The 17,235-nt window shown below is 43.5% G+C and overlaps 1 protein-coding gene and 1 non-coding gene across 4 annotated transcripts in view; both read right to left on the bottom strand.

The window, feature by feature from the left end:
• Nucleotides 1-17,235, bottom strand: part of LOC126456884 (neutral ceramidase-like) — a 511,604-nt gene that overhangs the window by 396,202 nt on the left and 98,167 nt on the right. The window contains exon 1 of one of the 3 annotated variants that reach the window (XM_050092712.1): nucleotides 5,351-5,662. The exons of the other annotated variants lie outside the window; for them this stretch is intronic. The gene's annotated coding sequence lies outside the window, so the exon portion shown is untranslated. Of the gene's footprint in view, nucleotides 1-5,350; nucleotides 5,663-17,235 lie in introns of those variants that run through there. 3 annotated transcript variants of the gene reach the window in all.
• Trnat-cgu (transfer RNA threonine (anticodon CGU)) lies at nucleotides 6,826-6,900 on the bottom strand. Its single transcript has one exon. It is a non-coding gene; the product is annotated as a tRNA-Thr (tRNA).

The raw sequence follows: 17,235 nt of genomic DNA, 5'->3' as shown, positions 1-17,235 counted from the left end.
AGTAAACTACTTCGCCCACGAGCCCTCGTTAACATAATCAACATGGATGAAGCCTTGCTGATAATAAATTCCTGTCATTTCAGTATATGTGGTGTCTGTATAATTAAAGTGAGGACGACCAATGTATCACTTCAGTGCAGATGCACACCACGCACTAACTCTTATGGGAATCGGTGAAGTGCCGCGAGTAAAGAGGTTAAACGGCAAAGGGCGCTACATCAGTTGCGTGTGGGTAAGTCAAGAATTTTGGTTTGATGGGAGGCGTGCTATGGTAGTCCATGCAGTTGCGATTACCAATTTGTCCAGAAGGCGCAGTGGTCAGCGCATCTGCCTAGTAAGCAGGACACCCGGATTCGAATCCCGGTTAAGCATAAATTTTCAAATATTTCCATTAATTTAAATCAATGTCCACTAGCAGCTAATGTCAATCATTTCTGTGTGTCTTTTCTTCCTTCGTTGTTCATGATCGAATGCATACACGAAATGGTTGCAGTGGCAATTTCTGCTTCCAATAAATGGGTGGCCATCCAGTACATGTGGACTGTGATGCAGGTACGAAACGAGCTGTCCTGTAGGAAGTGGCAGCCTGAATGCAGTTGAACTGTAATTATGTGGAGCACACGACAGATCAGTCAGACAGATCCCCTCAGGGGCAAATTTTCTGGTGTGTTTCTTGTGAGAATGTAAAATATTCCTGCACTAAAGCCAAACAGAAGTACAAGTCGCTGAGGAATGAAATAAATAGGAAGTGCATGGAAGCTAAGAAGAAATGGCTGCAGGAAAAATGTGAAGACATCGAAAAAGATATGGTTGTCGGAAGGACCGACTCAGCATACAGGAAAGTCAAAACAACCTTTGGTGACATTAAAAGCAACGGTGGTAACATCAAGAGTGCAACGGGAATTCCACTGTTAAATGCAGAGGAGAGAGCAGATAGGTGGAAAGAATACATTGAAAGCCTCTACGAGAGTGAAGATTTGTCTGATGTGATAGAAGAAGAAACAGGAGTCGATTTAGAAGAGATAGGGGACCCAGTATTAGAATCGGAATTTAAAAGAGCTTTGGAGGACTTACGGTCAAATAAGGCAGAAGGGACAGATAACATTCCATCAGAATTTCTAAAATCATTGGGGGAAGTGGCAACAAAACGACTATTCACGTTGGTGTGTAGAATATATGAGTCTGGCGACATACCATCTGACTTTCGGAAAAGCATCATCCACACAATTCCGAAGACGGCAAGAGCTGACAAGTGCGAGAATTATCGCACAATCAGCTTAACAGCTCATGCATCGAAGCTGCTTACAAGAATAATATACAGAAGAATGGAAAAGAAAATTGAGAATGCGCTAGGTGACGATCAATTTGGCTTTAGGAAAAGTAAAGGGACGAGAGAGGCAATTCTGACGTTACGGCTAATAATGGAAGCAAGGCTAAAGAAAAATCAAGACACTTTCATAGCATTTGTCGACCTGGAAAAAGCGTTCGACAATATAAAATGGTGCAAGCTGTTCGAGATTCTGAAAAAAGTAGGGGTAAGCTACAGGGAGAGACGGGTCATATACAATATGCACAACAACCAAGAGGGAATAATAAGAGTGGACGATCAGGAACGAAGTGCTCGTATTAAGAAGGGTGTAAGACAAAGCTGTAGCCTTTGGCTCCTACTCTTCAATCTGTACATCGAGGAAGCAATGATGGAAATAAAAGAAAGGTTCAGGAGTGGCATTAAAATACAAGGTGAAAGGATATCAATGATACGATTCGCTGATGACATTGCTATCCTGAGTGAAAGTGAAGAAGAATTAAATGATCTGCTGAACGGGATGAACAGTCTAATGAGTACACAGTATGGTTTGAGAGTAAATCGGAGAAAGACGAAGGTAATGAGAAGTAGCAGAAATGAGAACAGCGAGAAACTTAACATAAGGATTGATGGTCACGAAGTCAATGAAGTTAAGGAATTCTGCTACCTAGGCAGTAAAATAACCAATGACGGACGGAGCAAGGAGGACATCAAATGCAGACTCGCTATGGCAAAAAAGGCATTTCTGGCCAAGAGATGTCTACTAATATCAAATACCGGCCTTAATTTGAGGAAGAAGTTTCTGAGGATGTACGTCTGGAGTACAGCATTGTATGGTAGTGAAACATGGACTGTGGGAAAACCGGAACAGAAGAGAATCGAAGCATTTGAGATGTGGTGCTATAGACGAATGTTGAAAATTAGGTGGACTGATAAGGTAAGGAATGAGGAGGTTCTACGCAGAATCGGAGAGGAAAGGAATATGTGGAAAACACTGATAAGGAGAAGGGACAGGATGATAGGACATCTCCTAAGACATGAGGGAATGACTTCCATGGTACTAGAGGGAGATGTAGAGGGCAAAAACTGTAGAGGAAGACAGAGATTGGAATACGTCAAGCAAATAATTGAGGACGTAGGTTGCAAGTGCTACTCTGAGATGAAGAGGTTAGCACAGGAAAGGAATTCGTGGCGGGCTGCATCAAACCAGTCAGAAGACTGATGACCAAAAAAAAATAAAATATATATATATATATAATTTCCTCGACTGACGCTGTCCTTTGTAACATTGAGAAATCGTATCCCGGACGTAAATTAATGTTAACTTCAGGGTATAAAACATTTTTTAATTAAGTAGAGGAACCTGGGCATCGACGTGGTGGCATTTTGCCGCTACAATACAACCAATTTTTTCGCACCTCCTCGTTCTTTGTAACTGAGGAACAGCCATTACATAAAGAAAACGTATTCTAACTGTGGTTAAGCAGTTTCTGTGCTCTGTTGTTCTTTCCAGGTGTGCTCCTCCAGTGAGAAATACGTGAGAGATTCTTGAAGTTGGGGAAGTTTAGAAGATAGCACTAGCAAAATCGAGCTGCGAGGACTGCCAGTGCCTGGAGAGTTCAGTCGGTTGACCGGAAAATGCAAAGATTCCACTTTCGAGTCCCGGCCCGGCACACAGTTTTAATCTACCAGGAAATTCCTGTTCGCATTTTTACGCGTACATTTAACGTAAATGTTTTCCACAAACTACGCGAATGTCAACTGATGAACAAGCAATGTTGTAACTGTTACCAAGAGTGCAGTTACTCTTGTTTAATAGGACAGCTACAGCGCGAAGTACGATGGGATGCGTGTTTCCAGAATGGCGAGGTGGTGGCGTCAGGTTGCTGATCACCAGACGTTGCGCCTTTGTTCTGAGTTAACGGGGCAAATCGTTCCGAAACGCCTTGGTTAGTTACGGTGGGTGCTTTGTCGATCCTTCTGAAGGAGATGTTAAACCAAGATGCTGCTGTACAGAAGTGCGCCATGCTGGATTTTGGTTTCACGATCATTCAGTCATCCATAATCCACAATTATTAACAATTGTGGCTTTTTTTATGTGTTGTCAATGTGCAACGATATTCACAGACTAACCATCACCATCATGACAATAACATCATGCATAGACCAATATTGGTCTGTTCCACTTCAGAACTGTTTCTGGACACTGTGGTTTAAAACTATTAGCTATTGAGACAATGCCAATTAGAAGTGCTATACTGTCCTAAGTACAAATATTGGTACGAGTTACGTAGTGCCCCTCCTCCCTCTTGCAATTTATTATAATGTGTTGACTTTAAGTTGGCCGATTAGCTTCCTAGACCTGAATCGGTGTAAGTCGGCAAAATCCGGAAGGTTTCGGCCTGTAATCTGTTTTTGGCTGCAGTCAACATTAGCTAGCTGACAGTAAAGTGTCATGTAACCATTGTTGTCTCTTATGTCATTTTGTTGTACCTCACTGTATTTAGTACTGTACCCTTTGCTTGCGATAAGTGAACGTAATTGCTGGATCTTTATTAAGCATGTCAATACGCAAAACAGTTTCGTTTACGAGTAACATGTATGCGCCTTTTACTTTCGAGCTTGATCTGTTCCGCAGAGGAACTAACGGCAGTTTATGGTTTTACCATAGGGGCAGGCGTGGTTCGTTCCCCCGCACAGCTTCTCACCTCGTAGCGGCATAGGCATCCGAAGAAGTATTTACAGGGGTCGGGGGGCTAAACTAGTAAATTGGTATAAATGAGCTGGTTAATTTCGACACATGTAATGCCACAAGAACTAATTTTATAGGTAACACAAAAAACTTATAATATCCTAGAGAATGGATGGTTATCCACTCACTGTTTGAAGAAAACCTCTGTACTCCAAATTGCGGAAGGGAGGGGGTCAAGTGCCGTTTATAGGCCCCTCCCCCTCACGGGCGCCTGTTGGTGGGGTCTATATGGGGATCGGGCTTGCCTTCTCCACTGACCTCCCCGGCTTTCTGTTATAGTTAACGAACTGTGGTTTACGTAGGGTATATGTACCCCACATACTTATGGGAGACTATTATATTATCTGACACTTTTCTAATTACATCTTGCAGTTTTAGCTATAACGAAATTTGCAGTTGCATATGCCAATTAGTTACATTAAATATTACGCAAACGTAGACATTAGGTTACAAGGCAGATGATTCCGTCGCCACAAGGTTCATTTCGCATACGAAAATAGAGGAATTTTCAATACTAGTCGTCGGCTTAGCCACAACTAGGTTTTTTAAGTATCGCATTCTTTGGTTTCGCCAACTTCCAACCGAACTATCATCTTCTAACCTAATCTAGACCTCAGGCAAACCTACAGATCAGTCTTCTGTCACCAAACCCGGACAAACCTGCATATCAGTCTGTCACCACAGCCTCTTTTTTAGTATCAAATTTGTTGGCTTCGTCAACTCTCAATCAGATTGTTACATTCCATCCTAACCTATACCCCGGGCTAAGCTACTGATCAATCTGTCACAACGACCAGGATTATTTGCTTCATATACGCCAACTACCAACAAATATACGCACGAAAAAGTGATGTGACAACAACTATTAACATTACGTCCTGGCCAAATCCAACGACTTGTATCGAACATACCTCTTGATCTTTCCCCTACATATTCTTTGAGTTCGCGAACTCTCAACCAAACTGTCAGGCCGGCTTGGGTGGCCGAGCGGTTCTAGGCGCTACAGTCTGGAACCGCGCGACTGCTGCGGTCGCAGGTTCGAATCCTGCCTCGAGCATGGATGTGTGTGATGTCCTTAGGTTAGTTAGGTTTAAGTAGTTCACAGTTCTAGGGGACTGATGACCTCAGAAGTTAAGTCCTATAGTGCTCAGAGCCACTTGAAGCAACATGTCATCTTCTAACCTAATCTAGGCGTGGGGCCACTCTAAAGATCTGCCACACCGACCGAGGGGACGGTGGGCAAGCAATCAGTATCACAGTCCAGCCCAATTATTGAAGGCTGTTTAACATACCTGTAATCGGGAGGTGTCGGTGTTCAGCAGTGATCCTTCAATTGGACCGATGCATCACCAGTGCTATGCACTCTGACAGCACAAGAAGTGACGGGAGTTTACGGCGTATTCCAGAGAAATCCGATCAGAATAGTAATTCGGCACAAACGCGCGAAACACTCGGCACCATTAAACCCTCACGTACGCTGGCAAAATGACGGATGACCAGAGCTCGGTGAGATGGGACACAGGCACAGCCAGCACAGCTGCATCGGCTGCTGCTGGAACTGGTTCACACAGAGGGCCGCCGTTGCGTCAAAAAAAGTTGCGCCCTGTGTGGCAAACACGGCTGGTGGCGTGCTCCGGAGCGCAGACCTGCCGCAACTGAGCCAACGCCAGAACGACGCTCCCGCATGTTGTTGTCAAGGACGCCCGCTGCGCTATCCCCCCAGTCACTGGCGCAACCCAGCAGACCGGTCGCCGACATCGCCCGGCCGGTTAACCAACCATGGCTGCATCTGAAGCTCGCCAGAAGTCTCTCTCTCTCTCTCTCTCTCCCCCCCCCCCCCCCCCCCGCCCTTGTGCAGTGTGTTGGTTGTTTTTTCTCTGCATCTAACAGTCTTGTATCAAAAACTTTACGATCTCAAGGTTTCTGCATTATCCTACTGCACCACTAAGTGGACTACGCATGTCAGTATAGACTACCCTTTTGCGTCCATGTCTGCACACTTCAACGCCTGACCTGCTGCTCAGGGGAAAACAATCAGTAATGGCCTGCCCTTGGCGCATGTACTTGGAGGTACAAACCAACCTAAAAACATATGACTTGTAATAGCTACAATTATTATTTTGCAAATGATGTAAATGCTGAGTAACGTTGTTTAGTACACCGTCCTCAGTCACCAATAGAAATACCTCCATTACGCTCATCGTTGATGGTGAGAAATAATCATGATGTCAACAACAAACCCCACAATTTTCGTAGTAATCAGCCGAGCGTATATTTACAGTGGAAGAGAATACACTTCGGCATTGGTCCCTTACTTGGGTTGCATTTATCGCAGTCTCTCGTGCAGCGCAAAGTACCAAACAACTCGTGTTGGTAACATCGGTTTGCCGAAGAATTCTTGAGCATATTCTGAGTTCGAATATACGTAGTAAATTTCCTCGAGACAGAAAAGCTACTGTCCACAAATCAGCACGGATTTAGAAAGCATCGCTCGTGCGAAACTCACCTTGTCCTCTTCTCGCAAGGTATCTTGCATACCATGGTTGAAGGCCAAAAGGCAGATTCCGTATGCCTAGATTTCCAGCAAGTGTTTGACATATTGCCCCACTGCATACTCTTAAAGAACGTTCGACGGTACAAAATAGGTTCCCAGATACGTGCACGGCCCGAAAATTTCTGAATGGAAACCAACATGTTTTCAGAATGAGATTTTCACTCTGCAGCGGAGTGTGGGCTGATATGAAACATCCTGGCAGATTAAAACTGTTTGCCCGACCGAGACTCGAACTCGGGACCTTTGCCTTACGCGGGCAAGCGCTCTACCAACTGAGCTACCGAAGCACGACTCACGCCCGGTACTCACAGCTTTACTTCTGTCAGTACCTCGTCTCCTACCTTCCAAACTTTACAGAAGCTCTCCTGCGAACCTTGCAAAACTAGCACTCCTGAAAGAAAGGATACTGCGGAGACATGGCTTAGCCACAGCCTGGGGGATGTTTCCAGAATGAGATTTTCACTCTGCAGTGGAGTGTGCGCTGATATGAAACTTCCTGGCAGATTAAAACTGTGTGTCCGACCGAGACTCGAACTCGGGACCTTTGCCTTTCGCGGGCAAGTGGTCTCCCCGGGGGAGGGGGGGGGGGGGGGGCGAAAGTGTCGTTCTCTGCTAACGTCGACAGTCAAGTTTTCGCCATGCTCGCTCAAATCACAGTAGTGTGGATTTTTGAGCTCTTTTGTTTCGTTCTCGTGCCACATTGAAAATGTTCGATGACTACTTTGATATTCTTTCCATGAATGTTCCTCAACAAGAGAGGCCAGAAGTCTGAAACAAAAAAATGATTTAGGTTTTACAACGCCTAGACAGGAAAAAGCCTACGCTGTGCACATGGGAAAATAAACGCATGATGCAATCTTCTTTAGGGAGCAGAAGCACCAGCTCTATTGAATGTAAAAAATACAGTTGATTTCTTGGTACTTAGAAAGAGAAAGAGGCACAACGGACACGGCACACAGGCTTTATGTATTGACTCATAAAGGTTTTCGACGTGTTTGTATGTGTATATTTTCGCTAGCATACAAATATCCGTGTTTTTGCTATTGGAGAGAACGTCCACCTTATGTAAGACAACGTTTGATTACTCTTGTTTTACCTAAAGTGTTGCCATACTTTATACGCTATCGCCAATGGATTTTTACTTTTCTCCTTTCTGAAAATTGTTATTATCATATATTAACATCTTGTGGAAGTTATATGAGTTTCTGGTTTGAAGCTATTAACATGTACAAAGGAGAATACTTAGACATCAAACTTTACCTTACATCACATTAAAAGTTTTCCTCGTAGACATGTTACGTTACCTTAGTTTGCAAATATAATTAAAGACACTTATCACCGAGTTAAGGCATTACAATTTTTACACTTACGCTGTGCTGAAAAAATTTAGTCTAGGATACTAATTCGGACATAAAACGGTTATACATTTGTGCCCAGATCTCACATGACGCTATCAGTTATGTATGATGATTGTTTAGTAACTAACAGGCTTTTTGCATCTTGTCACCTGCAAGCAACGAAACGTTTTCCAGCCGGCCGAAGTGGCCGTGCGGTTAAAGGCGCTGCAGTCTGGAACCGCAAGACCGCTACGGTCGCAGGTTCGAATCCCGCCTCGGGCATGAATGTTTGTGATGTCCTTAGGTTAGTTACGTTTAACTAGTTCTAAGTTCTAAGGGACTAATGACCTCGGCAGTTGAGTCCCATAGTGCTCAGAGCCATTTGAACGTTTTCCAGTTTTCTGTTTTTCGTCCATTTAATACTGAAAATCGTTATATTATACAGCGTTATTTAGAGTTTTACTTACTATTTTTTTATCCTGTGGCCTTGCTTCTCTTCTTTATGATATGTGTGTGTGTGTGTGTGTGTGTGTGTGTGTGTGTGTGTGTGTGTGTGTGTAAATATTGTGTGTCAGTTTAAGGACAGTCGTCTTTTGCTATTGTCGTGTCCATCTATTACACACGAATTTCATATGTCTTATCAGCAGAACGTAAGGTTTCTACCGCCATGTTGTAGTTATGTTATGTTTCGTTTTCCTGCTTGTCTGGGATGACTGAATATTTGCTTGTAAGCGAGAGGGGAAGATAATACAAAGGACGAAATATTGTAATGATTAAATATAGTGCTCATTAAACGTGTGCTCATCATGCGTTCGGTATCCATGGCAGATCACTCATTAGTACACTTCGCCTATTTCGATTCCGCTACGAATCGCCTAAAATTGTCACCTCTTATACTTGAGCCACGGGTTTCTCGCTGCCCGAACAGCTGCGAAGGTCACGCGCTTGATGTACGTGCTGACCAGTACGCATCATACGTAAACGGTATTGTCTACTCACACGGCAGGTCTCGCATCCTCACCTGTGAACATTCCAGCAATGTAAAGGCTGACCGTACCTCCTGTCAACAAGGTATGCAACACGATAGATAATGAAAGTCCACTCTCGAAAAAATAAAGGCTGACTTCCGAATGTAGGTGGAGACGACTGCAGGGAACTTCATTCCCCTACTGCACCCACTTGCACAGCCATAGTATGCTTTAGACGTGTGTAATAACCGTAGTGCTAAGTGAAATTCTGATAGTAGTGGGAGAAAACTTTTTGTGCTGCATAAATTATGAGACTATAGTTCTTAAATTAATTGCATGATGCATGTACTCTTAAATACCTCTCAAATTTTCAGACATATGCTTTTCAAATGACGTATATCTTCGAACTGCAGTTTCTCGTGTGTTATGCTAAAGCAGGCTTGCACACACGGGGCTTTCCGGCTATAGGGAGCCCGCTTAATACACGGACGGCGAACACGCACGGCAGTCGCGTGTTGTTGTTGTCAGTCTTCGCTGCGTAAACAAACCTATTGGCGTTGACAAAAAAAATGGCTCTGAGCACTATGGGACTTAACTTCTGAAATCATTAGTCCCCTAGAACTTAAAACTACTTAAACCTAACTAACCTAAGGACATCACACACATCCATGCCCGAGGCAGGATTCGAACCTGCGACCGTAGCGGTCGCGCGGTTCCAGACTGTAGCGCCTAGAACCGCTCGGCCACTCCGGCCGGCTCATGCTATGAATATGGATTCAGCTGAAAAGAGACCGAATTCTAGTGCAAATTGCGTGCAGCAAGAATCCCAGTGGGAATTGTAGTGACTTTTTGTGCATATTGGAGAACGTGCCACGTGTTTACTACGTCAGCATTCTGTTATGCCAATAAAATCTAATGTTGAGCGACACTACAATTCCAAACATTGCGACGTATATAACAGTGTTCAGGGAGACGAGCGTCTGTAGTCAACTGCAAAGTTAAAAGACTCCTTCGGCAGTGAGGTACGCTCAGTTATCTTAATTAATCTTCCATCAACTATTAATATTATTTAAATTATGTTGCAATTGGATTTATAGGAGAATTTTATTTCTACGCATTCGAAGCTACAAATGAAGGTGCAATGAGGGCTAGCTTTAGAACTGCCCATTTAATTGCTCGGGAAGTTTCGACCATTCTCCACAGGGCCGTTTGCGAAAGAATGTCTCGACAGTGCTAGTGAATCCGTATGTCATCTAAGGACAACAAAATTTCGTGTACTTTGACTGTCTCGACGCACAATTGCACGCCGTTTGAAAGACCTCAGTGCAAACGGTGAACGGCAGCTAACGGTGAGAGAACAACGACTTTTTGCATATTATCTGTTTCTTGATGTTGAATGTAAATGTCGTGTGACTAGGGCCTCCCGACGGGTAGACCGTTTACCGGGGGGAAGTTGTTCGATTTGACGTCACTTAAGCGACTTACGCGTCGATGGGGATGAAATGATGACGATTAGGGCAACACGACACCCAGTCCCTGAGTGGATAAAATCTCCGACCCAGCCGGGAATCGCCCCCCGGGTTCTTAGGACTGACATTCTGTCGCGCTGACCACCTCTTTTTTTTATCGTTCTGTTTGGTCGTTGCGGACGTCACATGACATCCGTTCAAGTTCGTTGTTGATCCTGTCACTCAGTTTTTTTTATTACAGAGTCCAACCAGCTCTCTGACAGAACAAGTCGAGCGAAGGGCGGATATAGATTTAAATACAGAAGAGCTTCTTCATTTAGTCCCAATGAGAGACACATGTACCGGCGAATATGTATTTAGTGCTGTTCAACATGCTGTTACGAAACTTAATGCGCCTTGGAATAAGCTCGTTTGAGACGCCTGTAACGTGGCATTTATGGGACGTCTAATAACTAAGCTGAGCCCAGGACCGCAGTTTCACTCAGTGCATAGTGTAATTCATGAAGAGGCAGTTTGTGCGAAGACTGTACTATATGGCAGGATTATGAATGTCATTATTAGGTCTGCAAATTTTGTACGCTCTGCAGACTTTAATCCCAGATAATTTCGAGAGTTAATGGATTCACTAGAATATGACTTCAATGATACACACTGTTTTTGTCACGTAAGGTAGCTGAGTAGGGGTATAAACCTTGAACGTTTCCTCCTTTTGCTTGAACGGTTAAATCTTTTTATGGATATGAAAGGAAGGTGGGTTCCTGAGTTTTCTGACCCTCAATGGTTGTTAACCAAGCATCTATTACCGACATAACGACTCCTTTGATTAGTCTCAATGCTTCGTTGCAGGAGAAAAGTTAATTAATTGTATCTCTATTTTCTAAAATTTGCGCTATGCAAATGAAATTGTAGATATGGAGAGGTCAGTTCCAGGACCGCAATTTCACGCATTTTCCGAACGTGCACCGGTTTGCAGTTTACATTAATAATGACCTTGTTGCGTCACTTGTTCAGTCTCTTGATAATCTGGATGCAGCATTCGGAAAAAGGTTCGAAGATTGAGCCAGATTTTCAGATGTCACTATGCTCGGTGGACGTTAGAACTGTGTCCGCAGAGGTGCAGCTACAATTGATAGATCTGCATAGTGACCGCTTCATTACGGATAAGTTTAGAATGGCGAATGACATCTTTCAGTTCTATTCTTGCGTTCCACGGGATACATTCCCTAATTACAAGTGAAAGCAGCAGCTATAGTGTGCATGTTTGGTTCTGCTTATTTATGTGAACAACTTTTCTCGGTCTTAAAGCTTTGAAAATCGAAACATAGATCACAAATGACAGATAGCCATCTGAGGACCGTTCTTCGATTGAACACCACAAGTTGTATTCGTCCTGGCAACCCCTAGCTTGCAGTAAACGTGAGAAATATGGGTCATAACATATTTAAATGTAATACAACAGTGTCTGAAGTTTTGTATGTGATGCAATTACACTGAAGCGCATATAGGCATGTGTATTAAAATATATAGTTATATAAATAGGCAGAACACGGAGCTACGTTCGGCAACGCCTACATAAGACAACAAGTGTCTGCCGTAGTTGTTAGATAGGCTACTGCTGCTACAGTGGCAGGTTATCAAGTTTTAAGTGAGTTTGAATGTGGTATTATAGTCGGTGCAAGGGCGATGGGGTACAGCATCTCCGAAGTAGCGATGAAGTGGGGATTTTTGTGTACGACCATTTCACGAGTGTACCGTGAATATCAGGAATTCGGTTATACATCAAATCCGACATCGCTGCGGAAGGAAAAAGACCCTGCAAGAATAGGACCAACGACGACTGAAGAGAAACGTTCAGTGTGACAGAAGTGCAATCCTTCCGCAAATTGCTGCAGATTTTACTGCTGCGCCATCAACAAGTCTCAGCGTACGAACCTTACAACGAAACATCATCGATATGGGCTTACGGAGCCGAAGGCCCACTCGTGTACCCTTGATGACTGCACGACACCAAGCTTTGCGCCGGGCCTGGGTATGGAGACAACCTCAAGAATCCATGAACCCTGCATGTCAGCAGGGGACTGTTCAAGCTGGTTGAGGCTCTGTAATGGTGTGGGGCGTGTGCAGTAGGAGTGATATGGGACCACTGATACGTCTAGATACGACTCTGAAAGGTGACACGTACGTAAGCATCCTGTCTGTTCACCCCCATCCATTCATGTCCATTGTGGATTCCGATGGACTTTGGCAATTCTAGCAGGACAATGCGGTACCTCACACATCCAGAATTGCTACAGAGAGGCTCCAGAAACACACTTCTGAGTTTAAACAGTGCCATTGTACACCAATCTCCCCAGACATGAATATTATTGAATATGTCTGGGACGTCTTGCAACGTGCTGTTCAGAAGAGATCTCCAGCCCCTCGTACTCTTACGGATTTATAGACAGGCCTGCAGGATTCATGATGTCAGTTGCCTCCAGCACTACTTCAGACATTAGCCGAATCCGTGCCGCGTCGTGTTGCAGCACTTATGCGTGTTTGTAGGGGCACTACACGATATTAGGCAGGTATACCAATTTCCTTGACTCATCGGTGCATACAGGGTGTAAATTTTAAGTTGACAGACCAGAATAACTCGAAAAATAACCTTCACACGAAAAAATGTGTAGAATCCAAAGTTGATTATTTTCGAGGGGGACATCTAGTGTTGCTAAAATTAGCCCGCTACCCACCGCCCCCCGCCCCCCCTCCCCTCTGGGGGTTGGACGGGAGGCAACTTTAAAATTTCAAATTGGAACCCCCATTTTTTATTGCAGAATCAGATTCTACATAAAAAAACAACGTACATTCTTTCGTAAACATTTGTTTTGATTCTTGGTGGTTGGCGCTGTAATACAAGGAAATCCATGTTCTCATTTTTGCATGGAAAATAGTTACGGATAAATAAGAAATACTTGCAAGTATTTGCAAATAATCAACAGTAAAACGATACCAATCGCTCCTTTTCAGGACCACCAAATCTTAAACGGGAAAACGTTCATTTTTAGTTAGCGAGTGGGTTAGTCTTTTCCTCAGTTAGTCTTTTACATTGCTTACTCTGTGAGTTAATGACTTCACTCGTTAGTAAGTAGGATGTGTGGTTAGTTAGTTATCTAGTCAGATGATCTGTTTGATAATTAAAAGTTGTGTGGCCTCATGACCACGAAACAAACAAAACTTACTCGAATCTGCGCAAAAAAATTAATATTTGGGTCAGCATTTGTAAAATTCTAATTCCTCTCTCTCAAATCCCACCCTTTGGGGAGAGAGAGAGAGTTTTAGTTTTAGCGAATCAAAATGTACGGAGTAAATAAATGCTTTTTGTTTATCCGTAACCATTTTCCACGCAAAAATGAGAACATGGATTTTCTTGAATTACAGAGCCAACTACCAAAAATCAAAACAAATGTTTAAGGAAGAATATGCGTAGTTTTTTATGTAGAATCTGATTCTGCAATAGAAAATGAAGGTTCCCATTTGAAATTTTAAAGTTGCCTCCCGCCCCACCACCAAGGGGCTGGGGTGGCGGGCTAATTCTAGCACTAGCAGATGTCCCCCTCGAAAATAATCAACTTTGGATTCGTGAAGCTTATTTTTCGAGTTATTATGGTTTGTCGACTTAAAATTTACACTCTGTATATTGTAAGTAATAAAATAATATTATGGTACATTTAACCTGCTGCCGATGAATCTTTATCACCGCAAGATTGTGTTTCATGTCCAGAATGTGCCTAATCTAATGTAACGTAGAACGTCACAAACACACGCCCGAGAGAGAGTTCAGACCTCCAGCCGCAGTAGGCCCGCGCAACGTTCCACCGCGTGGCTGCGTCCGGCCGCTCTCCCACGTGGTCCCGCTACGCTGTGACGTATGCGAGCTGGTGAACTGACCGCGGTTACGTCACGTCTGCCTGGCTGCACCGGGCTACGCCAAACGGGCGCCCGGCTGACCACCTCTGTGCTAAAGCGATATACTAAGCCCTGATGTAACAATGTGATATCATTCTTGTTATTTCACTTGGGCCATCCAGGACCGCATTAAGCCCTGTTAAATTTCACAGAGGAAATGCCTTCCCTCGATCCCCAGATTCCCTATAATTTTTTGTGAGTTGGGTCTACTTGCGTCCCTCCGTCCAAGGAGAACCATGCTGGCCTCTCGGTGTAGCTCGTTCGTCACTATCTTCTTACGGAAGATATCCCTGACGCAGCACCTTTGTGTTTCATTCGTTTCTCAACTAGGGCAATGTGGTTTTGGAGGGTTTGAATAATAAAAAAAAGAGCTTCTTGGTCAACCATTACCGTCCTTTCCTTTGAGATGACCGTAAAATCGTACGCGTTTTTTCTGGAATGTGTCTGTAATTTTTTTCTATTTTGCCTAGACTTCCTTTTTGGATCTTTTTTGGTGGATACTATTCTTGTAATTGGATCCCACGACTTTCGTACTGATTCTGCGCTCTATTTTCCCCAGTTCTTCGCGGTGGCCGTTATTTGCATTTTTTGGGACAGGAACTCGGCTTCATACGTAACTACTGCCTTCAAATCCCTTTCATACTGACGTATCTTAATTTTTTTTTTTGAAAGGCATTTTTTGTTTCAGATATCACTTTAAGAGAAAAAAACGACGGAATAATACATACCATCAAAGATGCCCCTTCAAAACTGAGGACGAAATATGAAGACATCAGCAGATCAGACAAATTAAGGTACTTGGATGATGTCATTATGAAAAAGGAACTCGACTATGAAGCATTTAAGGAACGAATACGTAAACCTGAAATAGCGTACCACGAAGTAATAAGCGCTATCGATAGGGGTGTCAAATTGATTCCGCATTTTTAGATTTCCAGAAGGCTTTCGACACCGTTCCTCACAAGCTTCTTCTCATCAAATTGTGTGCCTATGGAATATCGCCTCAGTTGCGTGACTGGATTCATGGTTTATGGTCAGAAAGGTCAAAGTTCGTAGTAACTGACCGAGTAAAAAAGAAGTATTATCTGGTGTTCTCCAGGGAAGTGTTATAGGTTCTCTCCTCTTCCTGATCTATCTAAACGACATAGGAGACAATCTGAACAGCGCTCTTAGATTCTTCGCAGATTATGCAGTCATTATCGTCTTACAAAGTCGTGAGATGACCAAACCCAATTGCAAAATGATTTAGACAAGATATCTGTATGGTGCGAAAAATCTGAATAATTAGAAGTGCGAAGTCGTCCACATGACCACTAATTAGATTCAGATGGCTCTAAGCACTATCGGACTTAACTTCTGAGGTTATCAGTCTGCTAGACTTAGAACTACTTAAACCTAACTAACCTAAGGACATTACACACATCCATGCCCGAGGCAGGATTCGAACCTGCGACCGTAGCAACAGCGTGGTTCCTGACCACTAAATAAAATCCGCTAAATTTCCGTTACACGACAAATCATATGAATCTAAAGGCCGTAAATTCAACTAAATACTTAAGGATTGCAATTATGTACCACTTACGTTGGAAGATCGCGTAGATAAGGCAAACAAGAGACTGCGATTTACTAGCAAAACACTCAGAAACTTCAACAAGTCCCCTGAAGAGAGTGCTTGCACCACACTTGTCTGCCCTCTTCTGGAATACTACTGTGCGGTGTGGGATTCGCATCAGAATGGACTGACAGAGGATATCGAAAAATTTCGGAGAAGGGCAACTCATATCGTATTGTCGTGAAATAGGGGAGATAGTGCCACAGACATGATACGTGAACTGGGATGGCAATCATTAAAACACAAGCGTTTTTCGTTGCGGCAGGATCTTTTCGTGAAATTTCAGTCAGGCACTTTTTCCTCCTATCGCGAAAATGTTCTGTTGGCGCCTACCTACGTAGGGAGAAATGATTATCACGATAAAATGAGAAAAATCTGAGCTCGCGCAGAAACTTTCAAGTGCTCGATTTCCTCGCGCGCCGTTCAAGACTGGAAGGGTAGAGAAAGATCTGCCAGGCACATAATTGTGAATTGCAGTGTTATCTTGTGGATGTAGATGTATATGAACGTCGTGAACGATCTACAGATAGTTATCATTCTTGTTGTTATTATTATGTTAAAACGTTTTAGGCATTTTATTGTGGTTAAAATACAGCATTTATACATTTTATTATTATTGCTATTATTAAAATCGTTGATATCTGTAATAAGTTAAAAGTAGGGCTGGCGGCAACCTAGATTTAGTGGAGGGAGTGGTGGGAGATTTCTTCCTCCCCTCACCCAAACTCCTACCTCCTCGTCCCGAAGTCCAGTCATGGATACACATATCATACTGCAGCTAAAGGCTGACCGCCACGTTCTAGCTTCCAACAGTGCACTGAGAGAAGCCAGTATGCTTCCTAGCACCGCTGTGGTAGTTGGTCAGTGGACGAAGCCCACCCTTCTCAAATATTGTGTGTTACGCTACATATGCTGTGCGTCCAACTGAACGATTATCGTTATTTGAATTACACAACTGGTCTCAGTTCCGCAAATTATAGCTTCCCTCTCTTCTTCAAAATTCAATAGTTTTTGTGGCTCCAGATTGGCTTGTATATTTTTCACTGAACAAAAGTACGAAACGAGTGTTTTAGAGTGATGAACGACACATGCCTTGTCGCCATCCGATGGAAGGGTTTCTGTATCGTACAGCGGGTACATCGATGGTTTCATTAGTATCGATATATCCGTAGTGAGGAAGGTCTTTGGCGTCCGACTCGGGAGCGGTGAGCGCCGTCGAGAGCAGCGGGGTAGGAGATGTTTACTTGTGGCCTGGCGGAGTGGGACCCGGAAGACCGTGGAGAGGTACA

This window comes from Schistocerca serialis, chromosome 2 (genome assembly GCF_023864345.2).
Source record: "Schistocerca serialis cubense isolate TAMUIC-IGC-003099 chromosome 2, iqSchSeri2.2, whole genome shotgun sequence".
In the NCBI taxonomy this organism is placed as follows: domain Eukaryota; kingdom Metazoa; phylum Arthropoda; class Insecta; order Orthoptera; family Acrididae; genus Schistocerca; species Schistocerca serialis.
This window is presented reverse-complemented; position numbering and strand designations above follow the sequence as displayed.